Genomic DNA, 19,801 nt, shown 5'->3' with positions numbered 1-19,801 from the left:
GAGACATAGAGAAGCGTTCAGCAAATGGCTCACATCTCTTATTAGTTTAAGGTCACCCAAATTTCCCCAAGTTATAAGGCTGAGGGGGCTGCCACTGGGGTCTCATGTCAAAGAGTTAGAAAAGGACTGGGGCAGGAAAAGAAAAATACCCAGTACATGCTTTGAGGTAGGGTACTGTTGGGCAAAGAGAGTTAAAGCCCGCACAGGATTGGAGTCAGAGATGAAATCCAGAGGAGGTGAGGCAAATTAGAGGAGATTACTGTGCACATGGTAATGTATTGTCTTTAATCTAGTCTTTGATCCTGGAATGGCTCCCACTGTCTTGCCTTAACTTTCAAAGATGCTTGAAAAAGACTTGCGGCCACAGTCAAATCTCCTGCAAGGGCTGCTGCTTTGCAGCCATGTCTTGTAACCACTTCCATTGCAAGCAGAGAAACAGCTGGATTTTTCTACCCTGCATGGCCCTGATTTACCATACTCTCAATCAGTTTAGATTACACATTGTGTGCAAATAGTACTTCCTTTATTGAAGCAACATTTCCTTTCAGCATAGCAAGTATCACCAACTCTCCAGGAGACCGCATGGGTTACACAGAGCAGGACCGCTGGGTAAAGAGAAGAGGTTTTAACATCTGGAAGAAGAATGTCCGATACAGGAGACCCAGATGAAATGATTAGTGAGACCAGAGGAAAACTAGGAATGGGTGGTTGTAGCAAAGCCATAGGGAGCAAGTGCTTCAGGGAGGGAGTGATTATGTCAAATGGTCATAGCAGGTTGTAAAATAAATTCTGGAAACTGACTATTGGGTTTAGCAATGAGATGAGCATGAATGATAGTGATGGGCAATGCTTCTTCTGAAAATAGGTTCCTAGGCTTCTTGTTTTTCAGAGAATATCCATCCATCCCATAGAAACTTTCTACACTGTCTCCTTAAAAGTAAAAAAAAAGAGTACTTGCTTTTTAGCCTAATGGGGATGATTTGAAACAAACAGCACTGGCTGACAAGATTAGTGAAAAATTGGTCAATCCTCAAACATAACGGTGTTAGTTACTTAAAATATAATATCAAAAGTTTAATTTATTTAAAATAAAACTATTGTTTACCAAAATGTTTTTTTAAAATAAATATCTGCCAATAATGGGAAAGAGCATTAACTTCTAACTCTTAAAATTATAAAATCATTAATATAATCTGCTTAAATGTCACAAGAACCTTGTCAATACTCAGAAAATAGGAGTTTTAGTAATAAATAATGTTGACAACTTCACAAAGAAAGTCAATGAGCAATCATGATCTTAAATTCTAATTTTCTAACATTACTCTAGTACCTCAAGAGTATTGTGATATGAACAATCATTTTTTTCACTTCAATTAAAAATTACTATTACCACTCAGTATTTGGAAAGGAAGGAGAAATATGTCACTTCAGGGAGACTAATCAAAGAACTATAGATAAGATTTCTTGTTGACACTATCTGTATATATAAGTGTGTATTACATTTGAATAATTACATATATAATAAAAAGTTATGGCAGACTTTGAACTGGACCTTTAAGTGAATATGATTTAGGCAGTTAGTTAGTAGAGCTGCCCCATCAAATGCAAATAACTCATTTGGACTCTCTTTTATAAAGGACAGACTAATTTTTCCAATGGGAATTCTTAAACTCATTAGGTACGTGATATTCATTATAATTAGTTTCATTTAAAAACACAAAAAAGGACTTGTTCACAGGCTATTTTACTCTCTTCTTCCTCACTGGATGATTAGCTAGGTTCATTTTTAAATGGAAGATATACTCTAGATATTTAAATGTAGGGCATCTCTTCCTTTCAGATTTCAGAAACAAGTGTGTGCTTCAGTTTCCCTATAGAAAGCTCTAGTATCCTGTTCCTCTTTTGAAAGAGAAACTAATCCTGCTTTCCCTGTTCTTCTTTGTCTTTCTCCCTTCATCAACATTGAGCCACTTTATCATTTTTTCAGCCTAAAGAATAATTTGTCTCATTCCAGGCCATTCAAAAATTATATACTACAAAGTAAATGGAAAGAGCTTTATGTATAAAAATAAAACAGCTATGGCATTAGTTCTTAAAGAGTATAAAATTTTGAATCCTCATGTCATCAAAAAGTCTTCTTAGGACTTAGAGTTCAATGAAAGGTAATAAACAAAATGTTTTGGTGACTCATCTGATATCTTCACAAATAAGTTTTTATTCATAATGGTGATTATCAGACATATATTTGTGTTGGGTAGTTAAAATTAAATTATATCCAGACATATTTTAAATTGCCTGATTAACATTAACAGTTAATCTTAGGACTCATCTTTAAGGTAAAGTGTACTTTTATACTTTATAATGAAAAAAATCAATAAAATGTGCCTTTATGCAGAGAAAATGTAATTACAATACCAACTAATACTAACTGGTCGCTTTTTTCAACATAGTGATTCAACATTTAAATACATTTGAATTGATCACCGTGAAAAGTCTAGTAACCATATATCACCATACAAAATTATTACAGTATTATTGACTATATACCTTATGCTATGTATTACATCACCATGACTTATTTATGTTACAGCTGGAAGTTTGTACCTCTTACTCCCCTTCATCTACAAATATTTCACCCAATCCCCATCCCCTTACCCTCTACAATCACCAGTTTGTTCTCTGTATCTATAAGTTTTATTTGTTTGTTTGTTTGTTTATTAGCTGCGTTGTATCCTCATTGCTGCGTGTGGGCTTTCTCTAGTTGCGGAGATAGCAGGGACTACTCTTCGTTGCAGTGCATGGGCTTCTCAGTCAGTGGCTTCTCTTGTTGCAGAGCACGGACTCTAGGCACATGGGCTTCAGTAGTTGTGGCACATGAGCTTAGTAATTATGGCTCACTGGCTCTAGAGCACAGGCTCAGTAGTTGTGGTGCATAGGATTTGTTGCTCCATAGCATGTGGAATTTTCCCAGACCAGGGCTCGAAGTCATGTCCCCTGCAGATTCTTAACCACTGTGCCACCAGGGAAGCCCTGTATTTATAAGTTTTTTTGTTTTAGATCCACGTACAAGTGAAATCATGCTGTATTTATTCTTCTCTGTCTGCCTTATTTCACTTAGCACGATACGCTCTAGGTCAATCCATGTTGTTGCAAGTGAAAAGATTTTATCCCTTTTTATGCTGAGTAATATTTCATTATATATATATAATATAAAATATAATATATGACACATATTATAGATATTATACCACATCTTCTTTATCCAATCATCTATTTATCATCTATTTATGGATACATCATAAATCATCTATTTATGGACACTAGTTTCTTCCAAATCTTGGCTACTATAAATAATGCTGCAATAAACAGAGGGCTGCACATATCTTTTCTAATTAGTGTCTTTGTTTTCTTTGGCTAGATAGCCAGAAGTTGAATTGCTGGGTCATATGGTAATTCTATTTTTAACTTTTTGGAGGAAACTCCATATTGTTTTCCATAGTGACTGCACTAATTTACATTCCCACTAACAGTGCACAATGGTTCCCTTTTCTCTACATCCTTGTCAACACTTGTTATTTGTTGTCTTTTTGATGATAGCCATTCTGACAGGTGTAAGGTGATATCTCATTGTGGTTTTGATTTGCATTTCCCAGATAATTAGTGATGCTGTGCATCTTTTCATGTGCCTTTGCCTTATTACTTCTGGCTCCCACTCCTCATCTGTTTAAAGATCTCTCAAAATGGCTCAGGTCTTCTCTTCTATGAAGTCTTTCTGAACTACTTCTCTAGATTGAACTTAAAATATGCTGTTTGCACTTATATTTATATCAAGTGCAAATTTCCTCAGTGGAATTTATTACACTTTATGCAATTTTTGTCTCTACATCAACTTCCAACTATTTTGAGGAGAGAAACTGGGTCTTATTCCTAGAAACTAAAACAGTGCCAAGCACATAAGTCACACATGTCTAGTTCAGCACACTGAAGTTATTTTTTCTAGTATGTTAAGGAAAAAAGTTAAAGGGAAGTCAGATTCATTGATGTTCACAGAGTCTTAAGAATGGAATTCCTCATAATTTGTGTAATTCCATATGTAACAAGTGAAGATTAATCAATGCTAAGCTTTACATTTATATAATCAAACTAATTTAAGAAAAGCCATCTCATCCTTCTAAGTTACAAACATTAAGCATTTTAATATTTAAATAAGAGTGAGACCAACTTTCTTTACAATTCTGTATTCTTATATTTTAAAAGAACGTCAAAATTTAAAATTTTTTGACTATCATCTTCCAGATTGAGTTAAAGTGTGGTCCTTAACATAATTCCAAATTTTGAAGCTAATGGGAGAAGTTTAAATATCTAGTGATTTCAACCTCTTATGGTCAACCTCAACATTTCTTCAAAAATAATTCCCATTGACCACAGTATCTACACTTTCAGTATTTTTTTCCCCTAATATTAATAAAAACAAGAAAAAATTCATGATGACAGTTCCAGAATCATCCACGAGGGGGCGAACATGCCTCACACACACAATGAAGGGAAAACTAGTAATAAACTAGTTACATGGAAGTGGTGTCAGTAGCAAGATTTGGCCCATACTAGAAAGAAAAAAGTGCTACATATCTCTTTGAAGATAATGTTTGTTTAAATTTTTACATTTTACTCCTATTTGCAATGCCAGAGGAAGAACACCTGAAGGTTGGACCTAGTTGTAAGAGTCAGACAAATGTCTCTTTAGAGATAAGCAAAGCACTTGAAAACTCTGCAAGCTGTTATACTTATTCCTGTTCTAACAACTTTAAAATTAAAAGTAGTCTTATAAAAGGCATTTCTGCAAGACTTTATCAAAAATGCATACCTCATTTCAGATAATGTCATTGACTTGAGGGTCAAGAAATTACAGACAGGAATTCAGCTGAAAGAAACATGATGGAGACTTCCTGTGTAACAGAGTGAACTGTGGCGGTTCTAGTTGTGTTTGCGCTTACCATTCTGTTACCAATCAAGATTTTCAGCTCTTGTGATCCAACATAAAGTTAAAATTAAGTGTAGTGCTCAAGGCCTAATTCCTCAGTTCTCTGCTTACCCTGATTAGAGCCCATGATCCATTTTTAGAATAACTCTTCCACGTAGACTCTGTGAAGTCACTTGGCCTGCACTCTCAGTCATTGGCAGTGCAAAATGCCAGCCCTAGTGAAACAGAACCTTATGCCAATTCCGGGTCTGTGCCAAACACCTAAACATGGCTGGAGAAAAAAATGAGCAACCTTGCTGACTGGTCTCATTTAAATTCATAATCATCTACCCCACGTGAACTCTTAGTACTTACTAGAAAATTGACGGCTTAATCAATTCTCTTTTCTTCTACCCTAGACAACAATTTCATAATTCCTCTTCCTTTATATCTATAACATGTCTTCCTCTCTAAATTCTCAGCTGCTTCCTACTTCACTGTGAATATAGGAGGGATCAGAATAGAATATCCATGAACTCCAAACATTAAGTGTACCATCCTACCTGGGTCTATCTGAAACTACATGTCCTGCCTTCCTTCTTACTTTAGCAGAAGAAATGTTTGTCCTCTGTTCTAAGGCCACTCTACCCTGCACTGAATCTCTGCCCTCTTGCCTAGTCAGGGATTTCTCTTTTACTGTGTCTCCTCTTCCTTTTATCTTCCATTATTTGCTCTCTACCAGATGTTCTCACCAGCATACAAATATCTAATACCTCCCATCTTAAAAGGAAAAATTCTTTGTTCCCATATCCAATTCTAACCATTGCCCCATTGCTCTGATCCTCGTTATAGCAAAACTACTCAAAAAATATAGCTCTACTCAATGTTTCACTTCCTTTTCTTCAACTTACCTATTTTTGTCCTCTCTACTACATAGAAACTATTCTTCTTAAGGTTATTAGTGATATCTATGTTGCCAAGTCCTATTAAGTTATCAGTTCTCATCTTAATCTACTAGTAGGATTAACAATCACTCTCTCTTCCTTCTAACACCTGCCACTTGGCTCATGGGACAATTCCTCTTATCTCCCTGCTCACTTCTTTTCATGTCCTTTACTGGATCCTCTAGATACTGGACTGTCTCATGGCTCAGTCTTTCAACATCATCTATTTTCTGCCTAAACCTACTTTTAAAGTGATTTCATCTTGTATAAAAACTTTAAATAACGTGATGATTTACAAATTTTCATCTACAGCCATGACATCCCTTGCTGCTGAATTTCAGACTAGTATATCCTGTTGTCTACTTCACATATCCACTAAGATCTGATAGGCATAACAAATTTAGTATGTCCAAAAACAAACTCTTAATCCTCTGAAGTTCTCTCTTGACCACTGCCTAAAAGTCCCCAAATGGGTTTTTGTTCACCTAGCTTTCTAACCTTATATTCTAACCTCTATATTCCCTTTGATCATTTCACTATAAACAAACTAACCTCCCAGTCTCTGGAACACATAAAGTAAAAGTTCACCCACCTGCATATGCCAAGCCTCTTTTTCAATGTATTCAAATGGTTTGCTCCCACACTTCTTTCAAATCACTGCTCAAATGTCCCCTGACTACCCTATATAATTGCCCCAACCCTTGCATCACTACGCTGCTCCTTCACGGTCCTTTCCACCAACTACTATGCTATATTCATGTGTTTATGGTCATCTCCTTCCACTAGAACATAAGATCCACAAAGAAGAGATTTATTTGTTCACTCCTGTATCTCTAGGGCCTAGAACAGCAGCACATATTAGACACTCCATCGATATCTGCTGAATGAATGAATATCAACCTGCCTGCTGACCAAACACAGTTCATTGAAACTTACTTTTTAATCAAATTTAAATTCCCTCATTTTACTAGCTTAAATTTGATTTGACAAATTGAATATTCATTTTTTATAAAAAAAAGAATAACTATAGAGACATAATTCTATATAAATACTATTTAATAATCTGTTCATTACAATAGAAAAGTTTTCTTCCAAGTATACTTTTCTCCAGAAGGGACTTTTTGGTTTTGTCAGATTCTTTAAAAACTTAAGGTTAAAAAATTTAAAGAGCATTGTCTAAGTAGATTGTTTTATTTCATGACTTTACCTGATGATTTTTTTTAAAAGTGTTTATTTGAGAACTACATACACCGCACTATTGAATGTATCATATACCATTTACCAAGCATGTCACTTAAGTAAATATGCATTTCACAATTAAATCTAGAGTTCCAATTACAGAACATTACCTATATTATATAGATCTGGTATTATATGTCAACTCCTTACCAGTAAAAAGAAGGTGAATTCTTAGTGATGTCTAAAGAAAGAGTTACTGTTCTGTTTGTAGTCACTTCCCTTCTTTCACTTTCCTATTTCTGTTATAGATATTCAATGTCAAATACCAACCTTTATATGAATGATCATTTTCTTGTACTCTTGTGTCTGTTTTCTCATATTAATGCAGGAAACTCGTCATCTATCTATAATTACTTGAATGCAATTCTCTTTCTGTTACCATAGCTTTGCCATCCCCAGAGTACATTGTGCATATTTTACATGATATACTTTCTGGCCTCATTGAAAGGGTAGATGTTTATCATACAATTTTAAGATTCCTGTAGAGCATGATTAATCACCCTAAGCTGAGGAGCTACCGCACACACACACACACACACACACACACAAAGGTACTATTATTATAGAAATTCCCCTACTCTTTCATACAAGTCAAAATTACGTAAAACGCTATTGATTGTTACGCAGTAAGTGCCCTATGCTTTCCTAGTAAACTAAGTTCCCAGCTTTAGGCAGACCCCTATGTAGTGACAAGGGCAGGAGACCTGGCAGTCAGTGGATGACAGATGCCTGGGCCAGATCACCCTGACAACTCCTCTCCATAATAAATCTGAGAAGCTAATCTCTGCTAAACTGTTAATGGCTGCTAATGAGATACTGCATACATGGTTACCCCTCTTGATAGTGTATTTGCATTTAAAGGAGTCCTTCTTGAAAGAACTCCTAACCCAGGGGAGTGGTTCTAATGCTGACAGCTTCAGGCACCCAGGGCCTCTGGCTCGGGCTTCCTATTGTCCATTGCGGAGACTCGTGATATCATTAGGCCATTTGATCTCTAATTCCAGAATATCAGAAAGGAAGCACTGCAGACCTCAAAGTCATGATCCAAAGATTGTTTTTTAAAAAAGGATTGTACAATGAAAAGTTATAGATTAAAAAATTGATCTATTTCCCCTCTCCCTAGCCACCACTCACTAAATTAAATTATCTGGACTACTGGTGTATGTCAAGTTCCAAGCAGACAGATGCAAACCCTGCATGTTGACGTAAGACATTTCTCATTTCATTTTTTTCCTTTCTATTTCCTCTACGCCTCTCACCATGGTATGGTATCTGAAGCAGTTAATTCCTGCCATTTAATATCTTTAATTTTTGTTTTTTCCCTAGCACCATCAACACTGTCTTCTATGAGTAAAAAGCACCTGGAAAGAGTACTTTGATGGATGCAGGAGCCTAAATTATCATGAGAAACTGTCTATACCTCCAGCGAGTCTGGCTTCACAGAATGAAAACTGTACCAGGAAGGACAATACAACATGTTATGGGATTGTCCCAAATCACCACACTTAATCCCCACTGCCTCACACAAATTGAAAGAAAAGATTAAGCATCTACTTTCACTCTTAAGGAGAAGCCTATGTAATACCCATCATTGTTCTTATTTCAAAAATGAGACAAAGTCAGTCTGTGAATCGAAGGATCCAAGCCCCAGTCTGTTCAACTACAAAACCCCCGACCTTCAGAGTCATCCCGGTCTTCTGGTTTCTCTCATCTTCTCATCCTCCCCTCAACTTTATATGGACCTTTACCTCCAACACTGATACCTAGCAGATCCTTCAACTAAATTATAAATTATTAACCACAAGGCTTAGCATGTTCTCTCTTCCAAAGTATTTAGAACTCTAAAAGGGATAGAAGCCTGCCCAAGCGGACAAGGCTAACACTTGTCAAGCATGAGCTCCCAACATCTTCACCAGACAATTTCACATCATCTCATCATAGTCTCACAATAATCTTTGTGAGGTTGAGATCCTAACCTTCTTTTTACTGTGGATCCCTTTGACAATCTGGAGCAGTCTATTTAAATATTCTTAAAGTAACGCTTTTAAATTCATAAAATATAATATATAGAATTTCAAAGGAAAGGAATTACTAATTTTTAATTGTAGTTAGAATATTTTAAAAACCAAATTTGCGATATAGAAATGTATGGGCATTTAAACTCATTAAATAACAAGATGTAACAGAGATTCTACTATCTACTATGCTTAAAAATAGTGATGTTGGGGGCATGGGTAAACAATTCTGATAGATATGCACTGGAATTGAGCAGTTAAGTAAATAGATGGTGGATGGTAGTAGCCACATTTCTTGATATTGAAGTATGAATTTACAGATAATCAAGAGGAGAAACCTAAAAATGTAAGTGCTAATAGATTATAGTTGCACACATTAGTATATGTTGCCTATACACTATATAGATATAGTTATATAGAGAAATATTTATTGATAGGTGTATATACATGGGTTAGTATACACACATATTTCTTTGTTCTCTCAGTTAAGAGAGTCTAAACAAATAAAACCCCATTAGCAACCAGCACATCTAGAGCCCAGATCTTGGTTTCTATTACCACTCTCCAATAGAAGGAACCAGGGCTCCTCAGAGAAATGACTGGTTCTAGGATGAGGGCAGGAAATGCACAAAATGAACCTGGAGCAACCTGTGGTACCAGAAAGTCAGGAAGTGTTAAACACACACACACACACACACACATACAAATACCCATGCTAAACACATGTACACACACATACACACAGACATATACACACATATACACATACATGCGTTCTAAACACATGTACACATACACACACACACACCTCAAAGGTGTCAAAGAAGCATAGGTGCCAACAGAGAAAGCTCCCAATGGTCAAAGCTGGAACAAGTTGAATAAAAAAATAAAGTAGTATTGGATTATAATCCAATGTATAAAATAAATATCCATGAGTCTATCCTGATACAAGTAAATGGTTGAATAAATTAATATTTAGGGGAAAACAGATAAACCTCCTGTGCAGAAGAATTCCAAATACTTTATGTACATACCCTGTCCTCAAGGAGGTGGGGCGTAGCTCTCCACTCCTTGGGTGTGGGCTTCACATAGTGACTTCCTTCCAGTGTCACTTGTAATGATAGTATAATGAGTGTAATGTGGGAGGGGCAGAGGAAGAGTAACTTTATAGAGGAAGAACCTGAGGCACTACCTCAGGAGGTTATCAAGGTCAACATCAATAGTCAAATCACATTGATAGTATGTACCCTTGATATAACATTATAAAAATGGTACTTTATCTGGTTGTTCTCCCAATAAACCATAATCCTAGTCTTATCATGAGAAAAGCATCAAAGAGATTACATTAGTGAGGTATGCTACAAAATACTTGATCACTACACCTTAAAACTGTCAAGGTTACCAAAAACTAGAAAAGTCTGGGAAAATATCACAACCCAGAGGAGCCAAAGGGAACTTCATAATTAAAGGTAGTGTGGTGTCCTGGATAGATGCTTGAAACAGAATTAAGGACATTAGACAAAAGTCAAGGAAATCTGTATAAATACAGACTCTGGTTAATATTATTGTATTAATATTAGCTCATTAATTGCAACAAAGCTGCCATACTAGTGTAAGGTGTTAATAATAGAGGAAATTGGGAATGAAATATAGAAGAATACTGTACCATCTCCTTAATTTTTCTGTATATCTAAAACCATTCTAAAAATATTTAGTCTGTTAAGTAAATTAAAAAAGGTAATGATAATTTGATTAAAACATCACAGTAGTGATACTTTGAGATATCTATAAAAACTGCAATAGGAAATTATCTGTGATGTCTACTGGTGACAAAGTCACAGGTACTTCTAATATTATTGTGGTTTGTTGTCTGCATATATATTGAAAGGAAATGCTGAATACTAAATTTCAGTTAGAGGTTAGAGAAATTAAAGGTGTAACATTCCCATCCAGATTACACACACCTTTTGGTACATATTAAGAATCTCCTGCTCTTTGGTGATATTTATGGCCTAATTTTATGAAAGAGAAGCTCAGAGGGATGAATTAGGTTGTTCCAGCTTTCAACAAGCATGCATTCTAGGGTCAAAAATTCTTATTGAGTCTTGACTCTGCTTGCTACACTACCTCCTAATTTTGGAACTGCTGAACAGAGGGTTAGATCAAAAGTACTACCTTGGCCTTGTGCAATTACAGTGTTTAGGTTGCTGGACAAATCCAAGGATACAACTGGCCTGCACCTAGTGATGGGCAATTCTAAAAACGAGTTGAATGTGAGAACTTCGCTCACAGAGAACCCTAGTGTCAAAGAGCCTCTCTACTTGGGAATGGCTCAAAACTGGGAAAAGAACCCCTGGTTCAACTGTAAAGAGAACACATCTTTGGCCTTTTTTCCCCCTTAAAACTCCAAACTGTTGATCTGGTCAGCTTAGGAGAGGGAGGGAGGGAGGAAGATTGAGAGATAGACAGACAGACAGGCACAGGTGGAGAGACCTGTTAATGGCTGATGCCAATTTAAAGAGAGAAGGAAAGGACTTATATGCATATATGCTTACATTATTCCTAAAGCCAATTCGAATAAATCCTTCTGGAAAGAGAGATACAGCCATCTGTTAATGTGGATTCAGCTTCTTTGTTTCCAAATGTTATAGCTGTCACCAGAGCAGCCATCCGCTTGGGGCGGGGCGGGGGTAGGGGATGTTAGAGGGGGAACATCTGTCCTCTAAGAACACTAAACAACAACAACATCCTGGGTCGACCCTTCTGTCTTTCCTTGAGTGCTTTCTCTAGCTGGTCCTACTGCTCCAGTCCTTTGGGAGTTTCCTGTTCCATTACGTAGGCAAGAGGGCTAGAGGTCCCAGCTTTCATAATTGTGAGTGGTTTGGCTGTATGTGTACGTGCGCGTAACTGTGTGTGTGTGTGTGTGTGTGTGTGTGTGTGTGTGTGTGTGTGTGTGTGTTGGGGGAAAGCAGAGCCCGCTACGAGGGGCTTAGAAAAACTGGTTGCCAATTTAAAACATTTTCGGAGTGGTTGAATGTTTATCTGAAAGGCTAATCCCGCTCTCAAATTCAGCGAAATGAACAATACTGATAAGAAAGATGAAGAGGGTGGGAAACCCACACAGTGGAATGGAGCTGTCCATGCCGCGGGAGTGACAGGGGAGTGCTCGGAGGAAAAGCGCTATGCAGAGCAAGTCTCTCTGGCTCTTCTCTCTCGGTCCACCACCCGGCGACACTTCATCCGTGAAAGCATTCCCAGGAAATAATCCTAAAACCGGGAAGGGCAGCGATCGTCGGGCGCGGTTTCCAAGAGCCGATCCCCGCAGCCGGGAGAGGTCCCTCTCCCCCCGCGGCTAGCGCGGAATGCAGCGCTCCGGCCCGGGGCGGGGGATGACTTCATGCGGCCGGGGCTCGGCGGCGGGAGCAGCGGCGGCAGCTGGCAGGTGGGGTGGGGGCCGGCCGAGCTGACCACGCACAGACCCGCGCGGCGGCACTGCGGCCCCGGGGCAGCGGGCGCCCGGGACATGCGCTGACTCGATCCCTCCAGATAAGGTAGGCAGCCCGGCTATTATTAGCCACGGCAACACTGCGCGGTGCTTTCTGCTTGGTTAATAATGTAATAGGGAGCAAAGAAGGGCAATAACCCTGCTGCATTCTGCGATGGGAGAAGCAGCAACAACTGGAATTGAAATGTTAATCGGCCAAGTGCCTGAGATTGGAGGTGCGGTGTTACTGGGCAAACAAAGAAGGCGGTCAGCCTCTGTACTCTTAAGATAATATTGCCATGCCAGACTCGCTTAGATATTGAAGAGGATTCAGAATGTAAAATAATTTGAGTTGCACTTTTACGTTGCTGCCTTCAACCTTCGCTTGGTTATTTTCTGGTTTGCAAGCAGCAGGTCCTTGGCCAGCAGCCTGGAGAAGTAATCGGAAATCTTCCCTCTCCTTTTGCCTTCCTCTGTCTTCTCCCTTTCCAGTTATCAGAATGGGTCTGTGAACATTTCAACGTCAGACGCCCACTTCAATACTGAGCCTTTAGAAAGAGTCTCAAATTAGAGGAGAAACTTACCTCCTGGAGTTCAGCTTGGGTTGAGCAGCACTTGTCCCCACTTCTCCCTTCATTTACCATCTTCTCTTGTCAATCATTTCATTGATTTTTTCTTGTTTTTTCTTTTTCCCCGGGGATGCCGTGCCCATTAACAGGCCAGCTCTTGTCAGCTGCTGTTCACCACCTCTGTTCCATGACTGATTTTGTCAAGGACCCAGAAAGGGCATTGCCTTACACTACGTTTGGACTGTTATCTATGTCCTTCCCCAAAATACCTGGCATGAAAAATCCTTTAAGCCCAGTACCAACATGGTTTCCAGTAATTCCCTTCACTGTAGTCACTGCAGCTACCAGATGGGTTTCGAGGACAGCAGAATCTGTTGGGGTGTGAGAAAGAGGGCTATACCTATATATTTTGCTCCCTGTGCTTAAGAATAAGTGGAAATAAAAATGTGAATGTCAGTCTATTCCGTTTTTCTTGAAGCTTTTTTAGTCCAGCTAGGTTATGAGACACCTAGCAGGGTACGTATGGGCAAGTCCTCCCGCAAAAGCAAGCAGTGCGTTAGTCCTAGGATTCCCCAATAACCTCAAAAGAGTTTCCAGAGAGGCTTTCCCCACAGGCAGTCAGACAGCCAGGGAAGCTGGCCAATCTAAGCCTCAAGTAATTTGGGCATCCTCAAGTCAGTCTTCCCTTTTAGAGGTTCTGACCTAGGATTTCCCCACAAATGCCTTGCTGCTGAGCTCAAGTGCCCATTCCTGTTGCCCACCTAGGGATGTACATTTAAATGATATGCTGTGAAATGGTTAAGATGGCTGTGATGGGGATTGCAAATGTGCCACTTCACCAACAGAGAACAGTTGCAATAAGCCAGACTGTGGGGTATCTGTGTGCCAATATTCTATTCAAAAAGAGATGTTATCTTTAAATTTGAAATTAAAGAGACAGTTTGATTCAAAAAGCTGTGCAATTTTATTTTAATACATTAAAATAGGAGATCAATGAAAAAGAGGGCCAGGGTTTATAGCTAAACAATTTACCTCTGCTTAGCCTCTTTTTTTAAAATATTGCTTTTAGACAAAGATACTGGTTCTGCAAAATCGTTACTTCTATTATATATCATTATTGTTTTTCTGATTACAAATTCTCTATTTAGAAATACACTTTGGAAAGATTCGAGTTGGTTTCTTTGTCTCTACCTTCCATATGTGAGGCAGAGGGAGTGGAGGGGATGGGCAAATCCCACTCCAAGTGGCCCACTCCAGGAACTGTTCCTCCAGACCATGAAAACCTTTGGAGCGAATTTTTGGCCTGTTGTTGTTATTATTATCTATTGTATGTGGTTTGGGGTTGAAATATTAAATTTTCAAAATTAAAAATTTTGACTCAGGCACACCAACTGGAAGAGGGAACAAAGGACAAGAACAGCAAAGTCCTCTATTCTACCACCTTTTTTACCTAATTATAAAATATTTAATTATGTGAATAATTACTCTGAATCATAATTGAAAAACACATTAAAATAATAATCCATTTTTAAGAAAGTAGCCCAAGGTTTATAAAATATAGGTTAGTGCAGTTGATCATAAGTACATTAAAAATTTCTGTAATTTTATAAGGTGTCTTTATGTTGAAGAGTAGTACATGAAAATATGGTAATGATGATTAGAAACTGAAAGTGCCTATTACCTGGTTTCTGAAGAAACTGAACTCTTTGGCAAGAAATGGGTCAGGATTAGGGGACTGGAGCTGCCTAAGCTGGCATCATACCCGCCAGTGATTTTACAGGTGAGATGAATGCATTAAGTTATGGATTAGGGTTGGAGAAACCTTTTGGGGAAGAAAGAAAGCAAGATAGAAAGTATAATTTCTTATTTTAGTGCAACTGAGTAAGATAATGAAATTTAAGGATTTTCTGAATTTGGACTTTGTTATATTTAAACAATTTCTGAGGAAAGTTTCTAAATTCAGAGCCCTGGGAAGAAATGGTTGTATGACTTCCTAACTGAAACTGATTTATGACTTTATTTCCTTTTTTAAAAACGTTTTCCAGAGAAAGGAAAAATTAATTGCCTGGTGTTAAGAAAGAGAAGGAATACCAAATAGAAGGATGTGCACTATTAGATGCTAAATGAACTGTAGGAACTTTTTTGTAGTTTTGACAAGATAGAATTCAAATCAATCTGTTGCTTTCCAATCATATAAAAATCATTTAGTCTGGTGGGTGGTCAGTGTTATCAGTAACTTAAGAGAGTACAGATTTGGGAGTCGAAGTTGCCCTCTCCTAACAAAAGGCATTTTCTGAAGTTGCATTACTGCCATTAGCAACAATTGAAATAGACTTATCCTGAGATTTTGAAAAATGGAAGAAGAAAAAGAAACACAGGATTAATAAGGCTGAAGAAGAATTGTCCTTTCTATTTAACCATTGCCTCCACTGAGAATGGGTAGAAAAAGTGCTATTTTGAAAATTATCAGTGGCCTCTTAATTGCCAGATTTCTGTGCTGTTTTACCATGTTCATTATGTCATTATTTTTAAGTTCTCTCCTATGTTCTTTTTTTAAACTTTACTGCTTAGTGTTTTATTCACTAAAATAACATTTTTAATTGAAGCACAGTTGATGTATAATGTAAGTTACAGGTGTAAATATAGTGACTCACAATTTTTAAAGGTTATACTCCATTTATAGTTATTATAAAATATTGCCTATATTTTCTGTTATACAATATATCCTAATAGCTCATTTTATAGTAGTTTGTACCTCCTGATCTCCTACCCCTATATTGTTCTTTCTTTAAATTAAATACTTGTGTTTAAAAGTATTATTAATAAGTAATATGTAGCAGGCCCTGAGATATCTCTTTATCTAGTTTCTCACTAATCCCCTTAAATTACCCCATGACCAGCCTAGACCAATGGTCTTTATTTCCAGTTTGTGCCCCATGATATGACGCCTGCATTTCTTCATTTGTACCTTTCACTCACGCGGCTGGCTACATGTTGCTCTTATCAGACACTGCCTCTTCAGTGAAGCCTTCCCCATACCAACCTTCCTCTCATTTCAGATGTGTTTCTCTCTGGTCTAAATTCCTCTGGCACTTTCTATTTTGGTCTATCCTTTAGTTTTAACATGATTTGCTCTTCTACAATAGACCTGGAGAGCAGAGTTTGTGACTAACAACTTTTTATTACCTGCAGCTCATAATGCAGTGCCTAGCTATGTATATGCAAAGTAGATGTTCAGCAATTTGATTTTAGTGAAGAAATTAGTTACTATTTTCCAGGGGCATATATCCATCTACTCTAAGAGCCAAGTTAGGCTCTAAATCACGTGTGCAATTACCATTTTAGTTTAAAATCCTTATATAATAATAAATATAGTGAAAGTACATTCAAATAGGTATATTCAACAAAAGTTATTGTGAGCTTACATGCCCTTACATGGATATTGGCTCATCCATATCAAAAAGCATAGGAAGCATCACAAAACAAAACTTTAAAGAAGGTGTCTTACCTGCTTTCAGTATGTTTGCATTCTGTTGAAAACAGGTAAGCAGGGGAAGGTGCTTCCCATAAATAAGTACTAGTTTTAAAGCACTCTGCTAGGTACTTCCATCTATGGTGTATAATTGCTTTTTTTTCTCTTTATCTTTTTTTAAAAAAAAAAAACTTTTATTGAGGTATAATTGACATACAATAAACTGCATATATTTAAAATGTATAATTTGATTTTTTTTCTTATTAGTAATGTATATATGGCAATCCCAATCTCCCTATGGTATATAATTTCATCCTTCTATTATATGCTACTTTTACACTGAAACTCAGAGATGTTACCTAAATGGTAGAGATTCTTTCCACATCACCATGCTGCTCTTTGAAGTGTAACAGAGTGAAGGAAAACTACAAAAACATAATCAGAGTAGTTTAAAATTGTGTTGTGATCAGTCTTTCCAGTGCTTTTTAAACTTTTGGGTCTTAACATTCCCTTTAGTAATTCAATAAAAGCTATGCATCCACCCCCCAAGTACATACAAGGGTGAGTCAAAAATTATCTGCACTCCGGTTATATTAAAACTTCTGTTGACCACACTGTCTTATCAGTGCTTTCCATTCAAGGCTACTGTCTCCCCAGTCACTGCTGTGCAGGCGTGAACGTGTCACATCAGTTCATTTGTAACTGCTGTATGAGCAAAAATGGATGCCCCACTTGTGATTTGCAGGAACAAAGAGCAGCGTGCTGTGATTCGTTTTTGTGGTCTGAGGGTGTACCTGGTGCCGTTATTTATCGAAGACTTTGTGCGCAGCGTTGAGAAAGTGTTTTTCCATGAAGAAGTGTGTATGAATAGATAGAGAAGTTCAAAGAAGGTCACACAAGTGTTAGCCATCAAGAAGGAGCCGGATTCACTTCTGATGAAGAAGTGAAGACAGTGGTGCTTTCGTGGCTCGCAGCTCAGTCTAAAACATTTCTTAATGAGGGAATACAAAAGCTTGTTGACAGATGGACAAAGTGTATTGAAAAGCAAGGAGATTATGCTGAAAAATGATGTATTTGTCTTTTCTAAAAGTTAATTAAAATAAATTCTACAGCCAGAGTGCAGATAATTTTTGACTCACCCTTGTACACAACACACACATAGAATTTTCTGTGTAATTGCAGGTGTTTATGGACCTAATACAGCCCTTCTTGGCAAAAGTTTTAAGGACATCTACTCTGGGCTCATATTTTTGTTCCTTCAATGTTTAATATGTATTTTTGTACCTATTAAAATTAAACAAATTGTTAACTGTTAATAGATTGAGATATGAACCTAAGCAGTTTCATAATTTACTTCATAACCTTTTTTGCATCTTTGTATGCTTTCCCTCTCTCACATAAACATACAAATTTATATAAATGAGATCAAATAATACTTTTTTTGTGGTGAGACTGCTTAGAATTTATTCTTAACAATTTTCCTATATATCACACATCAGTGTTAGCTGTAGTCATCGTGTTGCACATTATGTCCATAGTATTTATCTTATAATTGGAAGCTTGTGCTTTTGAGCATCTTCCTTCATTTCCCCTCCCCTGACCCTCTGCCTCTTATAACCATAAGTCTGATCTCTTTCTTTACGTTTTTTTTTTTTTAGGTTCCATATATAAGTGAGATCATATAGTGTTTTTCTTTCTCTGTCTGACTTATTTAACTATTTAACTTAGCATAAAGCCTTCAAGGTCCATTTCTGTTGTCTCAAGTGGTAGGATTTCCTTGTTTTCTTATATTTCAGTGTATGTGTGTACATATATACATATGTTATATGTATATATGTCTGTGTGTGTGTGTGTATATATAATAACCTCTTTATCCACTTATTCATCATTGAGCACTTAGGTTGTTTCCATGTCTTTGCTATTATACATAATGCTGCTATGAACATGGGGGGGCAGGTATCTTTTTGAGTTGTTTTCATTTTTTTTGGTTATATTCCCAGAAGTGGAGTTGCTAGATATATGTAGTTCTAGTCTTAATTTCTGAGGAACCTCCATACTGTTTTCCATAGTGTCTATACCAATTTACAGTCCCACCAGCAGCACAAGGGTTCCCTTTTCTCTACATCCTCACCAGCATTTGTTATCTCTTGACTTTTTGAGGATGACTGTTCTAACAGGTGTGAGGTAATATGTCACTTCATGTGTCTGTTGGCTTTTTTATATATCTTCTTTGGAGAAATGTCTATTCAGGTCCTTTGCTCAATTTTTAATTGGGTTTTTTTTTTTTTTTTTTTTGCTATTGATTTGTCTGAATTTTTTATTTTTTTTTTGGTTATTATTTCTTATCAGATATATGGTTACAAATATTTTTTTCCCATTCTATAGGTTGTCTTTTCACTTTGTTGATGGGTTTTTTTTTTTTCTTTTCTGTGCAGAAGCTTTTTAGTTTAATGTAGTTCTACTTGTTTATTTTTTATTTTGTTGCTTGTGTTTTAGGTGTCCTGTCCAATGAGTCATGACTAAGACCCATGTAACGAGCTTTACTCCTGTGTTTTCTGCCAGCAGTTTCATAGTTTCAGGTCTGACATTTGAGTCTTTAATCCAGTTCAAATTAATTTTTGTGAGTGGTGTAAGACATTGGTCCAGTTTCATTCTTTTGCATGTGAATATCCAATTATCCCAGGGTTCCCTTGTATGTAACTTCTCACTTTTCTCTTGCTGCTCTTAAAATTGTTTCTTTGTCTTTGGCATTTGATGATTTAATTACAATATGTCTCAGTGTAGCCCTATTTGAATTCAATCTATTTGGGGTCATTTGGGCCTCATGGATCTTGATGTCCATTTCTCATCTCAGGTTTGGGAAGTTTTCAGCCATTATTGCTTTAAATATACTCTTTCTCTCTCTTTTCTCCTTCTGGGCTTCCCAAAACATGAATATTGTTTATTTTATTGTGTCCCATAATTTCCATAGGCTTTCTTCATTCGTTTTTATTCTTTTTCTTCTTATTCTTCTCACTGGGTAATTTCTAAGGTCTTATTCTCCAGTTTGCTGATTCTTTCTTCTGCATGGTCAAATCTACTTTTGAAACTCTTTGTTGAATTCTCAGTTATTTTATTT

General features: G+C 37.1%; 1 protein-coding gene across 2 annotated transcripts in view; it reads left to right on the top strand.

Moving 5' to 3' along the window:
• Window positions 1–12,510: 12,510 nt before the first annotated feature.
• PKIA (cAMP-dependent protein kinase inhibitor alpha) overlaps window positions 12,511–19,801 on the top strand; it is a 109,270-nt gene continuing 101,979 nt past the window's right edge. The window contains exon 1 of one of the 2 annotated variants that reach the window (XM_057736180.1): window positions 12,511–12,709. The gene's annotated coding sequence lies outside the window, so the exon portion shown is untranslated. The remainder of the gene's footprint in view (window positions 12,710–19,801) is intronic. The other variant, XM_057736181.1, reaches the window with a different exon arrangement.

The sequence above is a fragment of the Hippopotamus amphibius genome, chromosome 5 (assembly GCF_030028045.1).
Source record: "Hippopotamus amphibius kiboko isolate mHipAmp2 chromosome 5, mHipAmp2.hap2, whole genome shotgun sequence".
NCBI lineage: Eukaryota > Metazoa > Chordata > Mammalia > Artiodactyla > Hippopotamidae > Hippopotamus > Hippopotamus amphibius.
This window is presented reverse-complemented; position numbering and strand designations above follow the sequence as displayed.